The sequence below is a fragment of the Pseudonaja textilis genome, chromosome 1, assembly GCF_049901715.1.
Source record: "Pseudonaja textilis isolate UNSWEBS1 chromosome 1, rPseTex1.2, whole genome shotgun sequence".
In the NCBI taxonomy this organism is placed as follows: domain Eukaryota; kingdom Metazoa; phylum Chordata; class Lepidosauria; order Squamata; family Elapidae; genus Pseudonaja; species Pseudonaja textilis.
In genome coordinates this window covers 50,418,121-50,443,466 of record NC_141990.1, presented here as the reverse complement: position 1 = coordinate 50,443,466, position 25,346 = coordinate 50,418,121, and the positions used below count along the sequence as shown (strand labels likewise).

General features: G+C 35.9%; 1 long non-coding RNA gene across 1 annotated transcript in view; it reads right to left on the bottom strand.

The window, feature by feature from the left end:
- Window positions 1-367: 367 nt before the first annotated feature.
- LOC148127612 (uncharacterized) overlaps window positions 368-25,346 on the bottom strand; it is a 40,715-nt gene continuing 15,736 nt past the window's right edge. Inside the window, exons 2-3 of the long non-coding RNA XR_015740972.1 lie at window positions 6,805-6,878; window positions 368-435 (exon numbers count right to left, since the gene is read on the bottom strand). This is a non-coding gene — a long non-coding RNA (uncharacterized LOC148127612). The remainder of the gene's footprint in view (window positions 436-6,804; window positions 6,879-25,346) is intronic.

Here is a 25,346-nt window from a genome sequence, read left to right as displayed (position 1 = left end):
ATAGGCAAGAAAAATATTTCTAAAATGCATACGTTACTGTAAGAATTGTTCACAAACATCACACAGTATGTATTTGTTGATTTAAACCATTATATGGCCGCCCAGGGAATCTCAGCATAAAATCTATGGGTTAAGAAAACATTCACATATAATTTATATTAGAAGAAATGTAAATTGTTTTTAGGCAGGCCTTTATTTTAAATAAACTGGTGGGGAAAACTAACAAAATAAATTTTAGGTTGAGATAAAAGGCTAGGATCTCCCATCCCTTTAAAACTGGCAAGGATAGTTTTCTTCTGAACAGTGTGGTGAAGAAGTTCAATTAGACAATTTTCAGTTTTCAGTTTTCTTTCTTTTATGTATTTATGCATTATTTAAGAATTTCCTTTGATTGTGTGATGTACTTGAAATTGTTCATGCAGATAGCATGTAAACCTAAGGAAAGAGAAAAAGGGAGAAAGAGAAAAGAGAGAAAAATGAAGAATTGTAAAAATATTGATGAATTCACTCACCTCTATAAAAGATACATTCATGATTATATTGAAAGACAAAACAGGTGGCAAAAACCTGTTTGCTTGTGAACTAATGCCTATAGAGTGAATACAAAAAAAAGATCAGATAATGGCCACAACTGTATGGTTGAAATGCCACCTTGAGTGAACCACTAGCTTGAGTTTTTTACCCTATCCCACAGATACCCCTACACACGCCCAGTCCTAATGAAAACAGAAAAAAAGAAAAGCAATTCTCTGAACTAACTCTTATTAGAATGAAGAATCTTTTAATTCTCCTATGGACCTAACAATTTTTTACCATTTGAATTTATTCAGAAAAAAGTGTCCTATATTTTTTATTATTTTTTTTTAAATATTATAACCAGTTGCCCAACTCTGAAATACCACACAGCCAATCTTGTAATAAAAATAGGGGGGAAAGTAAAATGCAGAGAAAGTACAAAGGAATTTAAGGAATTACATTAAGCCACAATCCAGTGGACAACTCTTGTGCATTTGCTGTGTATTATTCTTAACAAAAGAATAATATGTATTTTACTAACATTAATGATCACTGTGTAGCTGCATAGTTTACATTTAAAACAATGATGTTTCCTTCATTCGTCACCCAGCAAACAAATCCATTTCTGTATACTTAATTATACTAATACATATACTAAATCACACTGCATCATATATTTTCCGACAATAGGTAAAGGCCAAAGCATATAAAATATGGTGAAGTTTAAGAAGAAGAAGCTGAACCAACAATATATTTTCTTGGAAAAAAGACATTAAATAAATTATGGGTGTTTTTTTGATAGCCAATTAAAGTTATTTTAAGAATAAGAATTCTCTATTACCTAAATTATCAAAGTTTTAGCAATGCAGCATATGTCTTACTAGAAATACTAATCAGGACATTCAGAAATAATTCTACACTATTTCTTGTAAGGAAATAATATATCTAAAATATCCATGGCAATCTTAATCTTCATGGAACTTATTTAAAGGGCCCATAAAACTTTTATAGAAATTTTCCATGTTTAATTCAAAACCAATGAGGGTTTTTAAAAGCTCATTTTAACCTGGAAATAAAATATTTTCATAAAAAAGCATTAATATTTCCCTTGGGATGTCAAATTGGTCAATTTAAAAGAACATTTTTTAAAGAATTGCAAAATCAGGAATTACCAGCATGGATAAGTAAAATCAAAATGAGAAATATCCTTATCACAACAGGAAGGGAGCGAGGGAGGGAGGGAGGGAGGGAGAAAGGAAGGAAGGAAGGAAGGAAGGGAGGGAGGAAGGAAGGAAGGGAGGGAGGGAGGGAGGGAGGGAGGGAGGAAAGATAAAAACTAATAGAAAACAAAACACTGCTGAATGTTTACCAATTACCTTTACCTACTGCAAGAAGGAAGGTTGAGTAATATCCTATTTTACAACACAACACAAAAAATAGCTGACTGAATGAAGCCAATGAAGTCATTTATGGGATTCCCATCCAGGACTCAATTACCAACAACTGGAGATTAATTTGGAGTGTTGAATTCAGAAGTTTTTTTTTTAAGCAAAGCAATCTATTGATGGACCAACCACCTGTTTCTGTGCCCTGGACTAAAAAATTGGTCAAATGGTGTTTCAAAATCAGAGTGGATGCTTTCAGCATCCTAGGAAACCAGTTCTAAGAAACAGGAATTCCTGGTTTTCTCTCAGAATTACTCTCTGCTAATAATTTAACTCACAGAGTTTAAGTTCTTTCTCTGTTGTAAGTAAAAAATAGTCTTAAGTGACACATTAAAAATAAACAAATCATTCTTCTCCAGAAAGTATCTATCCAAAGCTTCTTAAAGAAAGCAAAAGTAAAATTTTGAACAAAATATGCAACTTCTCTCTCAAATCAAAGTCTCCAAAGACTGAAAAATGTTTTTAATCTAATGTTTAAAAAAGGAGTATTTAGAAAAGGTTAGAGCATTTACTATTTTTTATGTTTTATGTACATTAATCTAAATCATTTTATAAAAGAAAATCAAATATGCAGAAGAAAGAGAATTGGCAAAGAACAACAAATAGAGTTAAATCTTGTCTCACTAATATTTTAAACATTTTTTAGGTTCATGGTGTAAAGATACAAAATTTCCTGGACTTTCAAAATGTTTTTGTCAAAGTTCCTCCCCAGAAGCTGCTGGGCAGATGGACAATACTTTCATTGACTAGTAATTTATTTTAACAAATAGAAAAAGCAGGAATAAATGAGCTATCTCCACAATCTTAAAATATGTAAAATGAGTTTTCTATCAGAATCTTTATGGGGTCTAGTGCTTTTAGATTTGTTTGTTTGTCAGGAGTTCAAGAGGGCATATATAGCATTCCCCTCCAATTTTACTGTTCCCCACAAGAAACCTTTGAGATGGATTTGAAAGCCAAATGTTTGGCCAGAAATCACCAATGAATTTGGTGCCTAGGAATAGACTAAAACCTTCCTTTTCCCCTCCAAGTCCAATGCTCCATACTGATATATAATATGATACAGAGTTGGGATAAACATTGAGAGCTGGCTAAATTTTCTAAAGGAGAATGGTGGTAAAATCAAAAAAGAGACTGAGGTGAGTTCCAAAAAGAACACCTCCATTTGGATAAATAGTCAAAGCAAACAAACTTCAACCTGATGAGGATGGTGTTAGTAGTGACTGACTTGGTAGATGATTTTTGAATTCCGGATTACTGAAAACATCAGAATATAGAGATGTTGTAAAATTATTATTATAATTGGTCAGTCAGCCAGATGTTTAGATTGCTTTTGGCAATTTTAAACACTTATTCTTAAGGCTGATTATGCAATGATGATTTTATCAATGCCAGTGATATTCAAGTGATGCTCCAGTTGTCTTGGTGCTGCACCCAAAACACCTATTACTATTGGTACTTGCTTTCCTTTTGCCATAGTCATTTTATTTGCAACTTTGCTCAGTTGGAAAGAACTTGTTATAATCTAGAGGCTGTTCAGTAGTATCAACTACAACACTAGTTAGCTATTTGAAACTTGTTGGTAAGCAGGTAATTGGCCCACAATTGCTGGAACTTCCCCTTTTGTTGAACTTTTTATTATTAAATAGCCAGGTGTTTATTATCCTTAAATTTCACCTGAAGAAATATATTATTAAATTGCTTGGCAATGAATGGGTGTAGACCATTCAGATGTTTCAACCAAAAACCATGCAGTTCATCATCACCTGGTGCTGAAGAATTCTTGATCTTTCTCCACCACTTCTGCTATTATTTTGGGTTCTTTCATTTTAGCTTTTTTCCCCCATCTGCCTCCTTTATGCAAGCTGTGTTTTTGTTGTTTTGGGGTGGGGTTGTGTCATAGTTGCACTCAAATCCACACTATTTATTCTTTGTCAGATGTTGACTGGTTCATTACAGTCTCTCCATTGATGGATTGGTTGAAACTTTTTTGGTAGTTGAGCCTCATTATCTGCTGATCTTATTGGCTATAGCTATTATTTGCTGCTTTATTATTTCCAGTGCTTACTTAATCTTCTTTTATTCTAGATGACATTTTTTTTGATCAGGTACTCTCATCTACTTGTTCTTCAGCTTCTCTTTCATCTGTTCTAGCTTGCTTGCATCTGATTTTGGCATGCTGAAATTATTTTCCAATCTGATCTTCCATTTTATAATTATTATTTATTGAATTTTTATGCCACCCATCTCCCCTACAGGGTGACTCTGGGCAGCTACAAGATGACTCTGGGCAGCTTTGGTGACGCACGGACCTTGTTCGTTGATTTTGCATCCAAGATATTCAGTGATAACTGCAGTCATGCTGCACTTTAATTGGTTTGTTTCTTGCAGTGAGTTGGTGCTTATATTTAATATTATAGTATTAGCATATTTTAAAACTTGCACTAGCTCTTTCTTTGGGGCAAGCTTCAGTGCAGACAGCCTTATTGTGTTGTTTTTGTGCTGTTCTAGATGTTATTTTTTGTTTCAATTCCTCTTGCTTTTTTAAAGTTGGAGTGCTTTGGGGTTTTTTGGAGGAGAAGACAGAGGAGAAAGTTCCTCCTTTGAGAATGAGAATGATTACGTAACTATGCTGGTTTCTTCTACTACTACTACCGCCTTCCCCAGATTTGCCCTTATAGTCTGAGCTATTTCTGGAAAGGCTTTGGTGGGTGGGTTTTATTTTTTCCCCTAGATAGTCCTTTGCAGTTCTCTTGAATTCTGCTTCAAAATACATACTTTATTGCATACTGTAAATTAAGTTGATCTGCTGGCCTCTGGTTTTTTTTTTTTCTGATTCTAGATGTTCTTTCTAGAACTTGTGCATTCTTTTCAGATATTATCTTCTTGTTGGATTTGATTTGCAATAACAAATGTTTTTTTTTCCAGTCTTCATATATTTGTGACACTTCTTTTTCAGAAGGCCAGTAGCTGCTGGTCCTGGTTGCTCAGCCAACAATCCTAAATTTGCCCACTTGTTATCTTAACTTCAGCAACAGAGTGGTGAATGTCTGGAATAGTCTAGCTCAGGGGTCGCCAACCTGTTGGACCTCAGGGACCATCAAACTCATAATTTTAGATCCCAGGGACCACTAACTGGTTCTGTGTGAGTGGCCTAATTTGTGGGTGTGGCTTGGTGGTCATGTGACTGGCTGGGCATGGCTTGTATGTAAATATTATAAATATTTATATAAATATTGAATTTTTTATAAAAAAAGAGCAACTTTTACCAAAATCAGGCAAAGCAGGCAGGCAGATTGAGTTGCTCACAGAATCACAGATTCATTCAGAAATCTATCTATCTGCCATTGGCTAGCTCAGTCTGTCACATAAAATTTGCTAGCAAGAAAACTCACAAAATTAACTCACAACACACCATGTATGTAAATATTGATTTTTTTATTAAAAAAACAACTTTTATCAAAAATCAAGCAAAGCAGGCAGATTGAGTTGCTCACAGAATCATTGAATCATCTATCTATTTGCCATCAGCTAGCTCAGTCTCTCAAATTTGCTTGCTGTGAGTCTGCACTGAATTTGTTTGCAAGCAAACCTTCAGTCCTAAGGGAGGTTCAGCTGTGCTTAGCTAGAAAGCAAGAAATCCAACCATTTCCTGCTTCCTAGCTAATCCAGCACAGCTAATCCCAGCACAACAGAACAGATGATGGTCGAAAAAAGGAAAAATAGCAACTTAGCAGACAAGTTTGCCAGGTAAGGAGTGAGTGAGCAGGGAGGCTTCCCGTGGGCCCTGTGGGCTGAGCAGCTTTGTGTTTCTGTGCAGCCTGGATTAATTGCTTTGGGGGGCTGCTCTGGGGTGAGATTCTCTGTGGCCCACCAAAATTTTCTCAGGGCCCACCAGTGGGCTGCGGCCCACCTGTTGGCGACTGCTGCTCTAGCTGACTCTGTAGTTTCTTCCCCAAATCCCCAAAACTTTAACCTTAGACTGTCTACTATTGACCTCACCCTTTCCTAAGAGATCTGTAGGGGGCATGCATAAGTGCACCAACATGCCTACCATCCCTGTCCTATTGTTTCTTTTTATTTTTCTTATATGTATCCATTTCTATGTTTATACTTATACCTGTTATCTATGTTCATACTATGTTTATACTTATACCTGTTATCTTATAATCGCTTGACTAAATACATACATACATACATACATACATACATACATACATACATACATACATACATAAATGTCCAGGAACTCCAATCTGTACCATGGTCTTTATTGACCTGGGCCATGATCAGTGGTGAGACTCAAAAGAATTTACTACATGTTCTGTGGGCGTGGCTTGGTGGGCTTGACAGGGGAAGGATACTGTAAAATTTGCATTCCCATCCCACTCCTGGGGGAAGGTTACTGCAAAATCCCCATTCCCTCCCTAGCCCACTAACCTGCTTTCCAGCTCTGTTCTCCTGTGCAAGGTAACAAAAGCAGACCCAGCCAATCAGCTGGACTCGGGAGTCAGAGAATAGATGGGGGCAGGGCCCGTCAGAGGTGGCATTTGCCAGTTCTCCAAACTACTCAAAATTTCCACAACCAGTTCTCCAGAACTGGTCAAAACCTACTGAATACCATCTCTGGCCATGATTGGAGTTCCAATCCAGTATGGATTTCTGTAAATTATATCTCACCATATTATTTATGGGAGGGGCATTTTTCATTTGGCACTTTTCATTCTTTTGTTGAAACCTGTCCAGTATGAAGCTCTGGCTTAACTGTCATTCTCCTTGGAGCATGCAAGCCCCACAACCAAATCAAAATAATGCTTCACTGTGAGTTTATTAGTATTATTACCTCTTGTTCTTTCTTGATGTGCTTCTAGAAGTACTGTATTGCTCAGTCATTCTGAAAGCCAGTTTGAATATCTTCTAGTTGAAAAATGGGACAGAAAGAATTATTTGGTTCAAAGCACAAGTATATTCTCAACAATATACCAAATAGATCTCAGGACTGTTACAGTGATGAACAAACAAAAAGGATATTTCCATATTTGGAGTGGGTAGTAATGATTTTCAGTGTAAAAATATATTTGAAATATTTTGATCTGTTGCGGCCATATTATTACTGAGAATATTTTTCTCTTTCCAATCCAGTTCTTGTCATCAGCTGCTAGGCTAATAAATCTGCAAGTTGGCAAATTTAGACAAATTGAAATATCATAAAAACTGAACATGTGTGGATTTCTCATATGAACACAATATGTCATTACCTTTAATGTCAGGAAATACCTGTGGATCCCACAAGGTTCTTTCAGAGTGGCCAATATAAAACTGAAAATGGTGAAAAGAACGTTATGTTTCCTAATATGGAGCTAATAATTATATTTCCCTATCAAAGAGCATAGAATCCTGCATGTGTTTAGCATTAGCTCCAAGAAGGTCAGTGCTAACTTTTTCAGGAAGGGAGTTCCGGAGACGTATGGTAAGTGCACATTTGTTTAATATGAGCAGTCTCAGTTCAGACATAGCACAGTCTTTAGGGATGCACAAACAATTCTGCCTCAGTGGAGCTGAAACAATGCCTCGTATTCACAAAGATTATAGGCACTTCAGCATTGCGAAAAAGGGGCAAAAGAGGGGGAGTCTTGAAAAGCAGATAAATTGGTCTTTGCTCAGTGCTTTTCCGTAATTTACAACAGTGTTTAACATTGGAGTCCAATTGTCCAGGCACTCATAAAAAGAGAAATGATGAATATTCAGGCTGTCTTCGGAATCCATTAGGCAACTGAAGATGAAGTCTCCACATGTACGGCTTCAGTGGCTTTCACAGGCCGGCCAAGCCCATGCCAAGATGGCTTCAAAAAGAGAAATGATGCTCTGAGTTGCCAATGTGGAGAAAATAAATATAACTCAAGCACGTGGAAGTGTTAAATTGAAGCACTCGGATTCAGAACTGAAATATTCATTCATTGTATACATAATATTGCATTTGTCTGTCTTTCAAAACTATACATTGGAACTGATATTTTAACCTCTATGTGAAATGATGATTTACGGTTATGTTAAACATTCTGTCCCTTATTCCAGGACACATGTTGCAACAGATACCTGCTTCCCTCCAGTGGGTATGTATACAATACCATGTGCATTCATAACAGTCTAATTCAACCTTCCAGAGAAGCCTTCCAGATATGTTGGGTTTTAATCATCTTCAACTGCATGGGGATTGACATATAGCTTATCTGAAGGGTTTCAGTGAAGAAGCCTGACTTAACACCCATGAATAAACCATAATATTGGAAACTTTGTGCATGCAGGAAACTGGCAACACTTACATTCATTAGAATGGCTTTTTTTCTTTGCATTGCTGTCCAGCTTTTTTACTCTTCCTCTCTGGTTTGTATATCAACATATATCATCACATGGAGGAACAGACAAGGATAATATGATTCACGGTCTTTGTCATGATTATGATATAACAAATGAATGTGGATCACTCCTTGGCCAATTAACCCAAACAAAAAGCAGCAGACTGAAATAGAGGCAATTATACCTTCCATTAACAACTATTCATGGCTTTGTAGTAATGGAAAATTATTTGGTCATGGCTTCTTTACTTTGACAGCAGGTTTACAACTCTTACTCATTACATACCATACTTTGTTATCAACCAAAAGAACCCCAAATTTCATAGCATTTTATGGCAGATACAATAAGCATATCAGCAAGAAATGTCATTTTTCATTTTAGCCAACTTATTTGGTTAAAATAAAAAAGTTAAAAAAAGTTATATTTAAACTTAAATTAACACTTTAGCACAGGTATCTTGAGATATGCCTTGGTTTATTCTAATAAAAACCTTCCTCACTGGAAAGCTCTTCATTTGTTTGAGTAGAAAATACTGGACTAGCCTAATTAATAGACATACTCAGGAAGTGACCAATAGTTCTTACGCCTCTTTCTCTGACACCTCATATACAATGCTATTCAAGAAATCTGTTCACACACTTAACTGCCAGTTATATGGCCTGGTTCAGATATTTTGAACCCTTCCCCATGATGTCTCCCCATGGATACAGTTGTGGAGGAAAAATGTCTAATCAAGTTTTGTCCACCTGGATATATGCCATTTCCTAACACAGCAGGTAAAAAATGGAACACTCTGTTCACATATATCATTGCTTGTCAGCACTGCTATGCTTGGTCATATGTTACTTCCTCACAGCACTGTTTCTTAGTGCATAGAGAGTTTTACAGTGTTTGAACCAGGGTTGAGCAATTTTGATGAGGAATCAGGAGCTAATATTGGGATATGTGGTTCTGTCTTGCTTCGTATCTCTTTATGAGAATTCTGTGTGAATTTTTAGGACTTCATAAGAGATGCAAGATGAATATATTATATTAGATCCATGTTATGTTTTATAGCATTTCCTAAATAACACCTAATATTACAGTGCAATGATTTGTATCCTGTTTCCATTAGGTTTAGATGCATGTAGCCCCCAAGCCCCTTTTCTGAGACCACTTACACTCTAAAGATCCACAATGTGAGAGTTGAAAATCAGAAACTGAATTTTTCATTTTTGGGGGATGAGAAACGTTATTGTCCCTAAAATACTTCTTCCACAGTTTCAAGAAGGCAAGTCACCCAGAGCAATTGGAAAATGAAAAATCCAGCCATATGTGATTCTTCATCAAAAGATGTTTTTAGGCCTTTCGGAGAACTGGATTTCCTTTCTCTCCATTCTAGTTCCAAAGTTATTGAAGGCCCATAGCAGTAACAATTTTAAAAAAACTATAGAAAGACCAGGCATTACTGGTGAAAAATAAAGGTGGTTTAAAGGAAGCTTGAATAAATAAGGCCCAAGAGCCTGACAGATGACAGCCCCAAGTTTACTTCTGTGTTTAATTACAAAGTTCATTGGGTGATTCAGGGTCAGTCACTGTCTTTCATCCTACCTATATCATAAGATTTTGTTAATTGGTGGATTATTTATGCATGTATTTATTTAGTGTTTTAATCATAGTAACTCTAAGCATTGCACAGCTAGTACAATAATAGCAATCAAATACAATAATATAAAATAAAAGCAATGCAACATAAAATTTTGGCTAATTCATTACAATGAATATAACATTCATGGCATTGGGGACACTTAAGCACTCATGTCTAAAGGCCTTCTGAAATAATCTAGTTTTTATGAGCTTCTCAGCAGGACAAGAGAATGAGATCAACTCTTGCCTCAGATGTCTAGCTGTTCAGAAGGAGGGGAGCCTCTAGAGATAACACCTGCTTTCTTACCTCTTCCTATCACACCTTGGGGAACTTTACAGGTGCTAATTTATTTTTTAAGATGTACTGAGGCTTTGTACTTCACTATTTAACATCCCCCAAGCCTAAAATTCCCAGTAAAAAAAAATGGTTCTGTCTCGGGGTATAAACCATCAACTATAATTGGTTAACCCTGTATTTGAATTTTTTTAACAAAAATAACAATTGTTTATTTATTCATTCAATTACATTTTCATATTTTTATGTTCAAGGTAGTGAACATATGTCATATCCTTCCTTCATTTTTCCCTCAATAACAATCCTGTGCGGTGAATTGAGCTGTGAGAGAATGGCCCAAAGTCACCCAGTTGGTTTTCATGCCTAACAGAGGCATGGAACTTATAGTTTCCTGGTTTCTTTCAACATTTTAATCACTACAGCACATCAGACTTTCTTGTTTATTTATTTATTTGTTTGTTTGTTTACTTATTTATATAAATGGATTTTATTTATTTATTTTTATATATTTTATTTATTTATATATTTATATACAAATTGTTGCAGTAACTTGGTCTTACAGGAATGCAATATTTTTATTTTGCTTGTGTTTTTATGAAGGACATATCCTGCCTTATTCTCTTCGTGTATTTTCATTACAAATTTTACATAGTAAAAAATATAGGGAGACTTGATAAAGTCTGCAGTAAAGATCAGGAAAGTGAGATATTATTTCCTCCTTATTTTATTGCATTTTTAAAGCCTCCACTCCAAGTGTCTGGCTGACTATTTGTGTTCTATGCTGGGTTTGTGTATTGCTGGGAAAAATTGCAGAACTGAAGTGTTGCATACAGGCATTTGCGGAGGAGGGTAAATTACAAAATATACATCATGAGGCAATCTCCATTTCTGTCTATTATATTGATTAATATAGCTGACCATGTTACCAAATGGGTACTGAGCAGTAATCATATGATTAAAAATCAACAGAAACAAAAAAAACCCACAAAAAAGACAAGGTAAAAGCAGCATAATAGCACTTGAGAATATTCTAACCAAATCCATATAACATTCATGCTTAAAAATCACAGCGATGGGCTAATTCAACTCTAGACTCTCCGGCAAAGGGTCCAGATCTTCAAAGATTTACAAAATGGCAGCAGGGTAGAAGCCACGGGATGTGGCATTCCAAATGATAGACAGAGAATACCTATGGATCAAGCTGAGTGTTCCTTTCCAACCATTTTTCTTCTACAATTAATATTTGAACCTAGAAGTAACAATGTTTCTCATGATGTAAATGTATCTAGGCCCTTTTAAAACTGTCCAAGTTATTGGCTATCACCATATTTTGTGGTAATAAATTCCATAATTAATTTTGTGTTGTGTGAAATACTTTCTTCTACATGATCCAAATATCCACCCACCTTGCATCTTGGCTCCTCCCAGGTCTCAGGTTCTAGTATTATAGAAAAGGAAGATAATCATCCCATCCACTATCTTGATACCATGCATTATTTTATGCATCTCAGTCATCTCCTCATTGATTAACCAATTGACTATATGACATCAAATTGCGGTCAAAGCCACAAAGGGACCACAAAGATAGATTTTCTCCAGGTGGCTCTCTTCTTAAACCAGATCTTTCAGGTTTTCCAACCATGCATCATCACCATTAAGACCTTCCTGCTGGTCATCCTTTTCATTTGTTTCCTTCTACCTTGACCAGTTGCAACCTTCTCTAGACAGCTAGCCTTTTGCATAATGTGTCCAAATTAGAATAATTTAAGCTGATCATTTGTGCCTCAAGTGAGAACTCAGGGTTGATTTGTTCAATTATCCTTTGTTTTCTAGGCTAGCCATTGTATTCTGAGGAGTCTTCTCCAATGCCAAAGTAGTAGCCTGTTTCTACAAAATCCGGTTCCCCATCACTTTTTACCCTAAGCTAAAGAATCTGAAGCATCCTAGCCTTTTTAATAAGGAAGATGATTGAGTCACCTAAATATATCTTCTGTACTTTTTTTTCCGCTCTTGTCAAAGTTCTTTATTAGGGCACTGTAAAGTTAACATGTTGTTGCTTTTGTTGCTTTTCTTATGTTGTGATTCTTTCCTAATGTTCCCAAATATAGAATGTTTCTTTTTCATCGCTGCTGCACATTGAGTCAAAATTAAGCTTTCCACTATGACTTCAAGATTTCTTTCCCTCCGATCGCATCAATGTATACATGAACTTGTTTCTTTGTCACATTATACATCACTTTATGCTTACTGAAATTCCATTCCATTTGCCATTTAATTGACCATCCACCAAATTTAAACAAATCTTCTTGAAGCTCTTCATAGTCACTTTAGTTTTCCTCAGCCTGAGCAGTTGAATATTATCTACAAACATCACCAGCTCACTGTTTATCCCATGTTAAGATAATTGATGAAGAAGTTAAAAAACATCAGTTCAACTTTATTAGGGTTTCTACCATCCAATGAGTGAGAAAGCATTTGAATAGAAGAATGTTTTATCTTTATTTCTGCTGGCCTCAAAACATAGAGACCAGACCATATGCAAACTCCAGCTGACTAACTGGGAACAAAAAATGTTATCCACTAGTATTGGTGGGTCATTAGAGAGTGACAAAAATGACCTCACTGACATTCCACACTGGGGGAAAACGCATATATTTCTAGAATTCCACACTCACACCCACATGGTAGATAAATTTGCCATTGGAGTGATGGTTTGCAAAAATGCAGAAGTTCAAATATAGGGAGGGAAAGAAATAAGCAAAAACAAAGAAGTTCCCCAACAAAGTTAATAAATAGTGGGAGTACATGTGGAGATATGATATTTCTTTATATTTCAGCATGCTTACACACACACTAGCTTCTGTCTATGGAGATTCTCAATCATCCAGGTCATGGTTATCTTAAAGGTGCTTTTTCGACTTTCTGGTTTTTCTTTGAAGATGATCTGCTTCTCATCCAAGAAGGTTCTTCACCTCAGAGCTGAAGAAGCTTCTTGGATGAGAAGCAAAACGTCTTCAAACAAAAACCAGAAAGTCTATTGTCTCTTGAAAAAGCACCTTGGAACTAGCTTCTGTTGGTAATTTTTTTGAGTGAATAACAAGCTTTCCCATCCTTTAGTTCATGTTTTTCAAATTTGGCATGTCATACTAGTTGAGGAGTTTGGGGAGATGTTCACACATCTTAAAATTACCAGATTTGAAGAACCATGCTTTCTATCATAGAGTACAGGGAGGATGGCCTTAAACCCATAAGTCTACCCATCAGCCAAAATTTGCTTCCTCCCCAATCCTAGCCTCATCCTAAATGGTTTCCCACTAATAGATGATAATAGGGGAAGAGAAATGAATCCACGGTATCCACCAATTGCTTTTCTTAATTATGTCTTCATTAAAACTATAAGAACAGCATCCCTCACTAGCTTCATTGCTAAGGTAGCATAGGGCTCAACTGTTAAAGCCTGGTGGACTGCAAAATAATATAGCCATCTGGCTGCGGCCTATAAATCACTAGCAGAGAAATTACCAGTGACTAGGAGAACAAATAAAAAAGGCAGGATATGAATCAGCAATGAGGACATTTCATGCCAATATTGCTTTCCACTAATGTAAGAAGGCATGGATAGCATATAACTTGATACAGAGAAAAATCCCTTTATGTCATTTCCAAACCATCAGAGTAGCTCATGTGTTTGTTTGTTTGTTTCCATTACTAATGGAAGATAAAAGAATGAGTCATCTTTTATTATTCTGGTCTATTCACAAAGATAAGAGTTATTTAATAATCTCTCCATCTCAAATGTATCAAGAAGCAAGACTTGGTTAGAACAAATTCAGGAAGTGTCACATGGGGAATTGCAATCAAACACCAATTTTAATTTAAAGAATACAGTAATGACACAGAATCCTCTTGTCTGAACAAAGAAAATCAACTGACTTTATTTATAAGTTTAATAATACTCAAAAATCCAAAACTAACTCCTGTGCCAACCCCTATCTTAATTCCTTGTAAATCAGTATGAGACTTATTGAGTAAAAGGGACTTTGAGATCATAAGAGAGAGAGAGAGAGAGAGAATTACTTCAGGTACAATAGGGAATGCAGAAGAGTTAATCAAAACATAGGAAATCATATTGTATAACTTAGAAAACAAAATGGCTCTAAAATGTGGGCTAGTTTTACTTCTCTACCAAATTGGAAGCAGAATGTATTTTTGGATAGCTCATCTGAAATAGTCCAAAAATGTTACAGTTGTGATAAAGTATTTATGATGGGATTTTTTTAACTGTATGCATAAGAATAATACAGGAAATGAGTGAGCATGCCTTCAGGATGCTTCACATTTTCTTTATTCAGGAAGTGTCACATGGGGAATTGTAGATAATTTGTTTATTGGCAAATGATGCTCTTTCCTCCTTTCTTTCATTTTACCCTGCATTAAAAATTCAAAGTTTAAAGCCCCCCACCCGCCAAAAAAGTTAGCAGTGGAATGAAATAGATTTCATTTTAACAAATGGGAGGCAGATTTAAATAACACACATCAGCAGAAAAGAATGGAGAAAGCTACAGTACACTGACTTCATGGATACCCCATTTATCAGCAATTACTGACTCCATTAAAGGCAGAGTTTACAGCAGGCAGAGAAGAGTCTAAAATATGTCCCAACAGATGGAGGGAGAGTGTCAGTGATGCCGTATTTCAAAGGCATCTGCAACTTTGTTATCGTTGTACATGGAGTCAGAAAGACAGAGGCAGTGGAGGGGGGTTAGAAATGGACTAAGGGCCAGAAAATGATTTACTTGACCTGCATCGGCAGAACTGAGAGGGAAAACCTCATTAATTCCCTAGGTCATTCTGGAAGACATTAATTTGCTTTAGACGCAGGACGTCGGGAGATTTTCCAGACATATACTAGGAATTATGAAATCTCTATAGCGGCAGGAAAGTATGTCCAAATCACTTTCAGCATAAATCACACTGACTTTGTGAAGAAGGATAATCTGTTTAATCAGGGGAGTTACGAAACTTCTACTTATTAGACAGAAAATATCACAATATTTTATATAATTACGAGGCTGGGTTTTGCCCTTTGCATGATCTTCTCCTCTGGCATTTTGCTAGCAATGAACTGGAAAATCTCAATAATGCCATATAGAATAGAATAGAATTCTTTATTGGCCAAATGTGATCGGACACACAAGGAATTTGTCTTATTTTGAATAGTGCTCTATACGCAGTGAGACAAACACGCACACTAGGCCTTTCTCTGCAGTAATGCAAATATTCCCTTTATTTATCTATTTCTTTAATTTTTAGGTATCAATAGGCCAACATATCTTAAGTAGAGTTCACAATACATACATAGGACTATTGGGTTGACCCTAAATAGTATTTGCTGTGAATAATCCATGGTGGCTCTGTCACACATACAAGTTTTCAATAAAATCAAGGCTGTGAGTTAACTATTTGGACCCATCTTGTCTCTATGATTCAAAAAGTAGATTGCTTATATTTTTCCATAATTTAAAATTAGAAAGATTTAAAAACTATAAAAATTATAGATTTGAAATATCTATAATATTTTCATATTGAATATATCTATAATTGCTCCTGCCCCAAAGTGAGACAGCCATAACCACAATTTCAGTCAGTGATTTCCAGTGTCTATAATTACTGTATACTTTTTAGATTAGGATAAAATGATTACAAAATATATGCCTATCTATGATTAAAACCATGTATAAAAATGTGTTTGTAGGCCTTTTCCAAGTCACTTTCTAATCTTACCAATTCTGTTTGGCTCAGAGGTTAATACCAGTCACAAATGCTATTACATTTGTAATAACATCACAAATCTCTTGAGATACGTTAGGCTGAGTAGTAGTAGCTAATATAACTTTACTTTTTGAATACTTAGGTTAAATCTGTGTCTTTGTCGAATTAACTTGCTCCTTTAGCAGAAATAGTCTATGTCAGTTGTCCATGCAAACTAAAATAGCTTGGATCATGAGAAATTTGGGGTCCTACTCTCACTTTATTATTACAATCACTTTTTTAATTGCCCATGATCTTACTGCCTGCATAAATAGGAAGAGTGTCACATACCTATGCCTTGAAAATTACATTTATATCAGAAAGCACCGGGGGTTTTTTTTGCTTTGTTTTGTTTCTTAAAGTATCATAACATGTTTACACAAGGGTTATCTCTTTCTCCAAAAGAACATGCATTAGTACTTTTTACTCATTCAGCACTGAACACTCCCTATCAACAACAAGTCTTCCTAGAGGGGAGAAAAAGGCAAATTAATCTTAAAAAGAGACAATTTTAGGGAGTTGCTCTACAAGTTGGAGTTCATTAGAAGGCCATAAAGCATGGCTGTCTAACAAGCTATGTTCTCCAGACTCCACTCCAGTAAGCAATATTGTCCGCTTAAAGGGATCATCACCTGGTCTCAGCGAAGGAACCATTGCTTTTTAGGGGATTTTTTTTTATAAATATGTATACATATACACACACACACACACACATACATACAAATTAATATATTTGATGGACATTTTATTATGCAGCAAAACTTTAATTGATATTGTGAAAAGGTGTTTCTAAAAGTTATAATGTCAGATCTTCTGATTTAATCGAGAAAGTGAAAAAATAAATGCCCTATCAAGGCAAGTTTTGACTTGAACAGCCTTTACCAACTAGGTCTCTTCCAGAGATAAAGGACCATTGTGCAATTCTCAGGGTTCAAGTGGGCATCAGGAATCAGAAAGACTTAACATTTGTAAATGCACACAAAATGCAATGAAAAATAAAAAACAAAAATAAATAAATTACAAAAAATCAAATAATCGGCTAGTACAAACCAAGTTTTAATTTACTTGAACCTTTAAGGCTAAACCCCCTTATTAGAGAGTAAGATTCATAGCCACAAAAGGATTTACTTCTTAGTAAATATCCTGAGGAATCTGTTCTGAAAAGCTTTATTGGTTTTGGGGAACTGGAGAAAATGTAAGCCCTCAAGCAATACATGAGGGCTCCCATAAAACATTGTGGAGAGAGCTAAACAAACCTATCTATTAGCAAATTTTATATCTCCCAACTCAGTAATTTTAAAAGTTCCATTTGGCATTATTTTCATATGCAATCATGTGATAAGGAGAAGACAGATATTCCTTCTCAGTTTTCTTCCCTCACTTTAATAGGATTATTACCTGAAAAAGATATTTTGAAAAAGATATTGAAGAACAGTGTAATATAATGAACCATGCATAGTGCAATGTGTGCAAATTATATATTTCTACTCCATTTTCCCAATCCCACCTTCCCAAGAGCCAGCATTGAAAAGGCAGAGGATAACAGGTAGAAAAGGGGAAACCATATTAGACACAATGTGGTAATCTATCTTTTTTGTTTGTTTGTTTCCTAAGGCCTTCAGTTCCTTGGACTCACCTAGGAAAGGATTTCCAGTTATTCTCTCATATGTCCTCCACATATTGCAATCTCTCCTGCCTGACAAGTCCATTTCTTGGCCAGACTTCTCTAATCTACTGCCCTCCAGATGCCTAGGACTACACCTTACAGCAGTTTCAGAGAGATCCAACACGGCTGAGCTATAGAGGAATGATGCAAAAGTTTGAGAGAATCTGGAAGTTGCCTCAGAACAAGAGAACCTATCAAAATCTTCCACAGAAATCATACTACCCTGCAATAGGATAAAGGAGGCAAAGGTGGGCAAGTCTTCGTGACTTCTTCTTTGAGTAAGAGACCTACCTCCTGTCCTTGTTGAGCTTTCCCTACTGAACTACTCTGGCTCTACTTATACAGAAGTTCAAAAATCTCCCCACCACCACCTCTTTCATGAATCCCTTGTTTTTCATATTAAGGAGATCCAGGAGCATCATCTCATGACTGTCAAGTACATTCCAATAATCCAGCAAGCACAAATTTGGGGTTATATAGCTTCCTTCCTTCTATACATAACACAAAGACAGCAGGTCCAGATATACCTTACTTTTAAAATGCTTGCCTTTCTATCTTTCACCAAAAATGTTCTTTTTCTGTCCCTGGAAGGAGGCTAGAATTACTTACACGAGTAGCCCAAGATTGGAACCAAGATACTGGGGGTAGGGTGGGGAGTGGTTGCCTTTGTTGCAGAATAAGAGAAGATTGTGAATGACTTCATATTAGGAAGTGTTAAGTTTTAATTCCCTGTGGCATAAATTTGCCACAAATGCAAGATAACATGAAGGAGGGGATGATAGGCAGCTCCCATGTTCACTTTCAGTCTCGGAATCTATCTAAGATTTTAGTTGCCCCAGTTCTGCTGGCTGACACTGAGGTGTTAAACAGAAGCAACATTTACTAAACCTCTTTGAGTAATACATGGAAAAACTTAGCCACTACAAACAACTGCTGGAGGAGCTGAAAACACATGGGATTCAAATTCTTCATTTCAGTGATGTAGTTAGGACCATTATTAGTTCCACATGTAGGTTGTGTTCTGATACAAATTTTATCCCATAAAATATCATCAGCAAATTAAGAAGTGGGCAAGTCTCTAAAAACTTATCCTGGCCATTCTGATATATAATAGTTTATTATTAACAGTTAACATATTATCTGGAAGAAGTCGAGACGAATACAAATTTCTTTGTACAATCCATCTGGATTAAGCAAAGGACACAAGATTGTCTAATAAATGGAAGTTAAGGAATGTAAATGCATAAAGTCTATAAATGGTTTCAGATGCGGACTACTATAATAATATTGAATGTTTCTGTTCTATGTATGAATTTTTCTTTAGATTGTGAAACATTAGTATATACTGTAAGGGGATGTGAATTATGATATACCATGTCTGAGTTGGAAAAACAGAGCTAAACCATTAAAAGGGGAAAGGGTATTTTAGACAGAAACAACACTTGAACACAAACTGCACTAGTTATCAGACTGTTGCTTTGACTCCTCAACCATCAATCTTTATTTTTCCCAGTAACCCAATTGCTGTTAGGACAAATTCCTTTCTTAACCATTCCAGCAAAAATAAACAGCGTCAAGATCATGAAGACTAGAAAGAATTCATTAGTTAATAGAGCCAATTAAAATCCTGCTCACAGGCATCAACATTTGTCCCCTGAAGTTTGATTAGAATGTTTTATTATTTTACTTCATTTTATATTCAAGATGTATACCCTACTTTCATTCAGTAGCTGAAGGCACCATATGTAGAACTCCTTTTCCTAATTACCATACTCTGTGAGGTAGCCTGGCCTGAGAGCAATTTTCATCCAGTGAGTTTCTGGACTAGAAATTGGGGCCCTGTGCTGCCAGTCCAATACCCTAACCCCTATATCACAGTGGCCTATAAATGTGGGTCCATATTCAATTAATATATATAAATATAAATGAATACATATTCATTAAAGAAACTGTATGTACAGTACTTAAGTAAGAGTAACTGTCCTTTAATATAGTAATACTCCATAGGATTATAAAATCGCCCTCCATTTTGACACACTTTCCAAAACTCTCTGAAGACATGGTTTTGCCAATGGGCCTAGGGACTCCAGGGTGATATGGAGCCCATAAAGTGGTTAGTTTGATTGTTATCTCCACAGGGGTTAGGAGGTTACTGGGTTTTGTACTGGAGTTTTATTTCTGTAAGCCATCTGGAGTCACTGTGAGTTGGGTGGCTATTTAAATGTTCTCAATAAATATGTTGGAAGGATAGTTGTTTGTATTGATTTTAAATAAACATGTTGGAAGGGTGGTTGTTTGTATTCAGTAAACCTTGAAATCTAAGAAAAAGGCATAATTTATTTAGCATGCATATTTCACAACAGACAATTAAAACAATTTAGATATTTTGCATGGGGGGGGCAGGAATCTGTACAGGCACTGTTCTAACTTAAGTTTGGCAACTGTCTGAACAAGGTTATTTCTCCAAGCTCTCTATGATGCCACCCGTTGCCAGTTTAGTTGCTCTTTCCTCATTCTCCTGGAAATGAAAATGATCAAACTCTTTCCTATATTTTTATTCTTAAGAATATTTTCATTCTAAGAACATTTTATTAATAATATTTTGTTTCAAGAACCATCAGTAAATGTACTTTGGTTGATGTCTAACAAAGGTAAAAGTTATTCTTTTTCTCTTTACTTTTTTCTTGTTGATCCTCTAATTTTTTTTAGAGGAAAACACTGAGATACAGCCCCAAAGGCTAGAAGAATAGGTCCACCCCTTAGGTCTGCTTGGAAAATATATGCTGTTCTGACAAGATAGATCTAGTGCCCGTATTAGTATTCCCTACTAGGATGAAGACAGGAAGAATTTGATGAATATTTAGCCTCTTACGAATTAGGTAAGGAGCCTACAATAAAATAGATGCTCTAAGTCCACTAGAGTAAAATGTGTGCTGAAATTAAAAAGTTGCTTGTTGTGATTTGACAACTTGCCAGCTATTTTGAACAGCATTATTTTGTAGGGCTCTGGGAGCTTCAAAAATAGAGAAAAAGTGAGAGCTATAAGCTTTATGTGGCCTGTACAGATAGTCTTTGTCTTACAATCATTCATTTAGTGAATGAAGTTTATAATGGTACTGAAAAAAGTGACCTACAACCATTTTTCACACTTACAATCATTATAGAATCCCTATGGTCACGTGATCAAAATTCAGGTGCTTGGCAACTGGTTCATATGATGGTTGCAGTGTCCTTGGGTCATGCAATCTGCTTTTGTGATCTTCTAATAAGCAAAGTCAATTGAAAAGCCAGATTCAATTAACAACCATGTTACTAGCTTGAAAGCTGCAGGGATTCACTTAACCTTAAGAAAGGTTGTGAAATGGGGCAAAACTCACTTAACAACTGTCTTGCTTAACAACATATATTTTGGGCTCAATTGTGGTTGCAAGTCAAGGACTAGCTGTATGCTACCCTTCCTACTTTTTTTAAATGCATAGGAAATTCTTCCAAATAACCAATTCCCCCCCGTTTGTGAGTGATACCAAATTTTCTTTATAGTCTACCTATATTTTCAGAAAGGAGTCAAATAATCCAGATAACTAAATAATGGAGTCAGTTTTCAAACTATTTGGCCACAGGGGTTCTCATATCTGCCAAATATATATGTCAGTTTTGAAAAATATCATCTTATTCCTTCACTAAATTGGCTCTAAGCATAATTCCAGCAATTTCTGTGACTGTAAAAATAATTTTAGCCTCTTTTTTCCCTCAGATGCCTCTCTGAAAGGATGGTAATGCTGTGGTTTATGTGATTCTTATGGTCTGATGGTATAATCTGATGGAATCAAAACACTCAAAGCTTATTGGCAAAGATATTTTAATAATTCATGTCAGATTGGTTGATCTGAGGTATAAACATTTAAATTTAAGCATTGCTTTCTGTAGGTATCTCAGTTAATTATTAGGTAGCAGTGTATTCAACAAATTAGTCAATATTTCAGACATATTTACAATATGATGAATAGTTTCTTTACTCTCTGGGGCTCTTTGGGCATATGCTTGAATTATTTAAAGAAAAAAAGTTGAGTAATCATTTGTGTTTATTGCCTGGTTTTTAAGATTCCTGAGCTATTCCTGAGCTATTTTAATAAAAAAAATATTATGTAAAGTGAAATGTGTTGGTATGGCAAGCTGGGCCATTCAAGATAATTGATTTTGTCTTGCTATGACTTGACTGCTAGAAACTTGTTTTCAAATCTATCTCCTTCAGCACAGAGAATGTGATAGGTTGAATCAGGAAGTCAATTTACTTGTAATAAGTTCCAGTGCTCAGATTAGCAGGTTCCTGGGATTCTTCAGTACTTTCATCAGGGTGGGATTCTACCAGTTCGCATCTATTCGCTAGAAACGGTTGTTAACATTCCAAGCAGTTCAGAGAACCAGTTGTTAGAAGAAATTACTGGCCTAATCCTGTAAGGAAGGCAGGAAGGAAACATTCTGGTGTTGCTTACAGAAACTGCCTCTCCGTTAACCCTTATTACATTCCTTGCAGGACTAGACTTCTCTGGAGTTTTTTTCCCCTCCTTGGCTGGTACTTTGCTTGTGTGGAGTGACCATTCAAAGTTACAATGGCACTGAAAAAAGTAACATATGACCCTTTTTCACACATACAGCTGTTGCAGCATCCCCATAGTCATGAGAGGCTAGGCTAGGAGATGCGTGCCTCGATGTGAGTGATATTGAGTTGGTCACACCCACCTAGTCACATGACCACCAAACCACACCCACCACCTAAGCCACACCCACAGAACCAGTTGAAAAAAATTGAATCCCACCCCTGACTTTCATGTCTCTGAGCCTAGAATACAAATATAGTAACATCCCAGTTCTCAGAAAAAGAGACTCCGCTTTTTACCTGTGTTCCTATTATTCTTGCCAGATAGAAGAAGCAACATGTGCATCCAACAGCAGCAGAAGTAGAAATTAGATGGGATTTTAAAAAATTATATTGAGCAGGTCAGAACAGGATCTGTAGATTTGATCCCATTTCATTCCTGGTGGTTCAAATCCTGTGAAAATATCTTGCTAATATTTTTGAAGAACATATCTTCATGATGTTACCTTCATCTCATCATCAGACCATTGTACTAAATTTGTATTTAGTAGCTGTTCTAAAGAAGTTTTTTCTCCCTTCTTCCTTCACCTAAAATCGCCAAACAGACTTCCACTATGAATAGCCCACAATATCTTATTGATGGCATTGGTGATAATATAGCTATGGTCACTTTAGACTGTTGTAGGCACATTCCCTACTATCTGGTCACTGGGACCTATCCTGTTTGGCCATCCACTTAAGATGCTAGGAAGACAGACACCTGGTCATCGGGGGTGGGATTCAAATTTTTTTACTACCGGTTCTGTAGGCATGGCTTAGTGAGTGTGGCAGGGGAAGGATACTGTAAAATCTCCAATCAGAGGTGGTATTTGCCGGTTCTCCAAACGACTCAAAATTTCCACTACCAGTTCTCCAGAACTGGTCAGAACCTGCTTAATACCACCTCTGCTGATCATCACACATGTCACTGACAAGGATGCCTGACTAGGTAGTGTGTGAACACTTTAAATACATGGCTTTAGCATTAGCTCTGTTTTTAAACATATACTTAGCAAGTCTTTTGAAAAATATTTAGATATTTCTTTTTAAAAAGAATTGTTGCTCTGGTCAATTCAGCTGGGAAAGAAAAGCCTGATTCTTCCAGCTGCATGTTGCTGGTTCTGTCAACAATGAGAGTAAGACAGGTGACCTTAACAGAGATATGCAAGTTCAATTTTACTACTGCTTCTCCAATAAGGCAATTCATGAAACTCTTTCTTTTACTCTTTTTATTTCTTTATTTGTTTTTGTCTGTACCAATACCATTTGGTGTATTCCAGAGCGCTATCAGGTGCAGACAATTATTGCCAACCCTTCTTTTAAGCCAGGGTCTCCAACCTTGGCAACTTTAAGACTTGTGGACTTCAACTCTGGGAGTTGAAGTCCACAAGTTTTAAAGTTGCCAAGGTTAGAAACCCCTGATTTAAGCAACTATGAATCTGTGATATATGGAAGCTGGGATAATATTAATGAGAAGTTTTGTCTGATTTCATGGCCTGGGTGGCAGGCACAGAGAGTAAGGAAGGTGACTTAACAGAGATATGCAAGCTCCACTGGCAGAACAACAAGGAATAATACAAATTGTAAGTAAGAAAATAGAAAATATTCAGAAGAAAATCACACAGACACCTCCCTAATTCATTGAAGTAATAGGATGAAGTACAACTTGTAATGTTCTATTATTATAGCCAATCTCAATAAAAGAAATTTTATTTACTTTTGCTTTTTGATCTATTGTTCCATGTGTCTTGGGCTTATTTGTCCTTTCCTTTAGGTTGTGTGATCATACATTGGTTTAATTCCATTTTTAGAACCCTCTGCAAATTTCCACATTCCAAATTATTTACATAATTAATTTTATAGCTATTTTTTATCTTATTCAAAACATTTATACCATTCTTTATTCAGTTAAGAATTTCAAAATCATGAAGAATAAAGTATCACAATTTAATGACAATGATACAAAAACAAAAAAATAAAATTTCTCTTTAATTAAGCTCAATTCATGTGACTCTACTTCTTTGCTTGGAAATAGTGTAGAAGTAGTTTCCCATTGCCTTTTGTGTGTAAGGGCGGGGGTATTTCCAGCCTAGTCATCAGCCCCAGTATTCTTTCATGGTTTTCCACTAGTCTGTCTGATCTTGCTTAGCATTTTCAAGATCATCCACAGTTGATTAAAATTCCTTTATACTTAAAATATACAAAATTGAGTTATCACATGGTTTATGTCCTTAACAACTAGCCATATTGTTTGGACCTTTTTCCTGCTTTGAAAAAAAAACAATAGCCCAATCTGGGTTGGTGCCTACACACATAGAGTGGGAATATCTATTATTTTCCCCAAACCCGTGATGTAAATGGTGTGCACATACATACAAAGATTTTTTCAAAAAAAGAGCTCCAAAGAGGTTTTTTTCAAATAACAAAAATTACATTAAAAAATTAATCCATTGCATCTCTGTAAGTCCTGTGTAAAATATTAAGCTCCATCCATTATGAGGATAGTGATCCTGATCAGAACTAGACAATTGCTGTTGTTACAATTAAATAAATAAAATGAAAGTGGAAGGCAACCAAGTCCTCTCTCATCCTGATCAATAATATTTGACAGCAGAAAGACTACGGGGTATCTTCTTAGTCATTCTTCATAAAATCTCCAGAAAAAACTGTACTACTGGCCGTGCTATGCAGCTGATCCAGCATAGTACTCTGGTTGTATGAAAATATGGTGCTAAAGTGGTTTTACTCCAAGTTGAAAAATCAGTTTGATTTTGAATCTTTCCCTTCTTTTGCTTCATGATATTATTTTGTTGTAAATTTTTACCTCAACTAAAAGAGGCTATTTAGGCTTGATAAATGCCATCCTTCAGAACTATTTCATTTTGTAAATAAGAAAGAGAAAGAAGCTTTGGAAAATGAATGCTGGCAAAAATGGAGAAATGAAAACACTGATATAGCAACTGAAGTCTGTTTTCGAACCTCATTTATCCAAGA